This window comes from Rhinatrema bivittatum, chromosome 15, assembly GCF_901001135.1.
Source record: "Rhinatrema bivittatum chromosome 15, aRhiBiv1.1, whole genome shotgun sequence".
NCBI lineage: Eukaryota > Metazoa > Chordata > Amphibia > Gymnophiona > Rhinatrematidae > Rhinatrema > Rhinatrema bivittatum.
In genome coordinates, this window is record NC_042629.1 from 33,964,456 (window position 1) to 33,968,132 (window position 3,677).

Consider the following 3,677-nt stretch of genomic DNA (forward strand, 5'->3'; position numbering starts at 1 on the left):
CCTTTTCTCCTTTCTTTCAGTGCAGCCAGATGGAAAAATGTGGGATCACACTGCACTACCAGCATGCAGATCATGTAAAGGGGAAAGGCATCATTAGCCCTATTTGCATATGACTTAATGGTAAGCAATGTTAACTCCTCAGCTCAAGAATGGGAGATTGTAAGGGTTAAAAAAAAGGTTCCCCTTGCCTGTGTGAATTTACACACTGTACCTTTGTATCAAGTAGGCCAAGAGATTACTCCTAATTAGCACTACCATAAAAAGAAATCACAATGAATTAGCTTCCTATCAAACCCATTAACATCTTCCTGTACCTCTGCACACCCATACCTCACCTATATGCACATACACACACACACATACACATACAGCAAAACCCACCAAATAGCTCCTCACCAGACACCCCCCCCCCCCCCCCGCAACCCACAACCCCTCCATACCTATACCCATCCCCCACACCCTCCTCCTACAAAGCTTTCCCAAAGCCATGCCTCTGCCTGCTTTGCAAGTTTGTGTCTAAGTGGATATGTACAGAGCTCAGGGCTCCTAGAGTGTTCCATGTAAACACCTACCATGTCATCCTTGTTCTCCACCTCAGATGCCATTTTTCCACTGATTTTTATAACACAAAAATAAAATACAGAATTTAATTCACAATAAAAACAATTTTGGGGACAGTAAACCAGACCAAGCATGTTAGGGTCAGCTTGATGGTTCATGGTTCAACAGCAACTTTTGGCTCTTATGCCTCATGCCGGCTGAGGCTAGGAAGAGTGCAGAGGCTGTCAGACGCCCGGGAGGGTAGGGCTCTTTATCATTGTCTTGCGGTGGCCATAGATTTGCACTTGTAGTACGGCACAGACGAGGGCCGTCTCTTGTGATGACCATGCTACAACTAGGTGGAAAGGGAACCATAAATGTTGGGGGTACTTGTAAATGAAGGCTCATGGCACCCAAAGTCCTGGGTAGGTCGAGTTTACCTAAGCAGGAATCCCAGAAATGAGTAGCAATGAAGTTGAGAGCCGTAAAAAATAATAGCAGCAATAATGAGAAAAAAGGAACGATGTTTTTGAATCACATGCTATGTATTTTAGCTTGAAGGGGATCTTCCTATTTTTATTTCTGTTTTATTCCCTTGAGGTTTCCCTCAGCACTTCTCTTTGACCCAAGCATTCACAGCTTCCCACATCCCACAACACTGATCATCCTCCCTTCCCCCCTTAAATCCACCAGCTGTGTGACTTCATTTCACTATTAAAACTCTATCAGGCTGTTCCAACAGATTACGCTGCTTTATGTGGAAATAGCCATGTACATGAAATACTCCACATGCAAATTCTTACAGAGATTTAAAGCTCCTTTCAACACTCTGTTCCAGGAGGCTGCATTCATGGACTTGGAGGCGGAGCTGATTTTGTGGTTTGCTTTTTATGTAATACAGCAATCTAGGATTAATCCACCTGCAAATCATTCCATAAGTAAGTTTAAGGAAATCACAGAACCCTCCTGGGCTTAAATCTAGACTGTGTCGGGTTTCAATAGGCCACTGAGAGTCCAATTTAGCCAGCCATATATTGGATAAGTTAAGCTGATTTTCGGCTGAAGCTAGCTGGCTACATTGTCAGCTGAAAATCATCTTACATTTAGCCAGCTAGATTAAGGAATGCTATTGGCCAGTCAGATTTTAGTCATCTAGAGCTGCAAATCAAAGCTTGGCTGTCTAATGGGCCTGTTTATTCTCAACGTTTGTGCGCGATAAACGGCACTTACTATGTTGTAAAATGCGTTAGGCAGGAAAAATGGAAATTAGGCGTAGAATTTGCCAGTTGATGTAACCCTTTTCTTCGAAGTGGCATCTTTCTTCAAGGCCACACAAAAAGATAACTATGTCTCTAGGGCTAGCTCCGCTGTTATCCTTTCTGTGGGGGGAAGCTACAAGTTGCTGCTTGTGGCCCAGGCAGTGAGGAGCCTCTGTAATCAGTGTGTGCCTCTTTATCTGAAAAGGTGCTGCTTGCCTGGGACAGATGAGCAGGACACAGATCTGGGTGTTCAAAAAATAATTTATTGATTGTTCCAAAATTTAATCAAAGTCCAGCTCATAAATAAACTGAAATTACAGCTGGAGGTTTCTTCTCTCTGCGTACGGGGTGATGACTCCAGTTCCTGGGGTGATTCCTATTACTTCCGGACTGAGTCAGTGAGAGGCCCAGTCTCAGAGGGAAATCCTGTTCTGGGTGGGATCCCCTTAAGCATGAAACAGTCCTACTTGAGTTCAAAGTTGTTTTCTTCTACCCCGCCTGTGCCTGGGTCCCAGGGGCGGAGATCCAGTGGTGGTTCTCCAGTTCTGGCCATCTTCCTTGTTTCTCCAACTCAGTCCTTAGTGACCCTCCAGAGGGAAAGGTCTGTCGCTGCATAGAGATTATGCTGTGCAGCTCAGTCTCCACTGCAGATGAGGGATGACAAAAACTTCCATCAAAACAAAAGGATATCTTTACTCAAAAATGTCCAAAAATCCTCTGGAGTGCTACTGTCAGTGCAGCTCTTCTCTGACCTAAAAGGGCGCTGGCAGATCTTCAGTGCCTCAGATCCAGGAAATGGCCATCAGGCCGCAATCCAGCAAAACAACTCTCAAATGTAGCAAAAATCTTCCCAAAGTCTCTTTCTGTAAATAGAGGGGTATCCAACCTGGCCGGAAGTACTCAGGAAGGAGTATCCTCCAAAAATATGCCAACTGAAGGAGAAGGCCTCGCTATAAAGAAAACTCCACGAGAGCTCCTCTCTCTCCAAAATCTAAACTCAAACACCACACCTCCTATTGCTCTAATCCCTACTTATAAAAGAAAGGTCCACCCACTCACACAGCTTCTGGAGGAGGAGCTGAACTGTGGGGCCCCTTCTAGCTAGATGGCAAGGAAATAGGGCTATCTAGTGCCCAGCCCATCGGGGTCCCCTAAACCTGGCATAAAGTGAGTATGCTAATAAGATGCATCGCATGCAACCCCAAGCAAAGCAGCTCATTGGCCTGCAAACAGAATATTACAGCTTGCATTAAACTTTGCAAGCCATGTCATTCTCAGAAAGTTAACTCCACTTCAAGAGGTTTAAATTTCCCCCGTGAGCTTCGCCAGGTTAATGCGCCTGGCAATGCTTCCAGCATTGTCATTTAATGGGGCCAGAAGGCCTAAGAAAATCTCCCCGATCCCCCTAAGCCTAGGGGGGCTGAAGTGGCAGGTGGGACATGTTTAGTAAAACGTGGGTGGAGCTTAACCGCAAGGGGTATTCTTTTATAAATTTAGGGCCCAAGTAGGGGTGGACACCAGAACCCCCTCCCCCCCCCCCCCCCGGGGATTTCTGGAAAAGGAGGATGGGATTGGTTTCATTAGCCTTGTGGTCTCTTTAAAACATGGCGGTCCTTCGATGAGGGGGCCAACATCGCATATTGCCATGGCCAGGAATGTGTGAAATTCATGGCAGCAGCAATGTGAGGGAGAAAACCAAGGTATTTATTAACTGCAGTAATCTGGCACCAAGTAAATCCCACCAAATGTTTCCTCATGGCAAATCAGCACTTAAAAATTTAGCCATCTAGGGAATTTTTAACAGCTCAGATTTAGACTACCTTCCAAAGTTAGTTAATTAAACCTTTTAAAAATTGACCCCCTAAGTGTTTTAGGAAG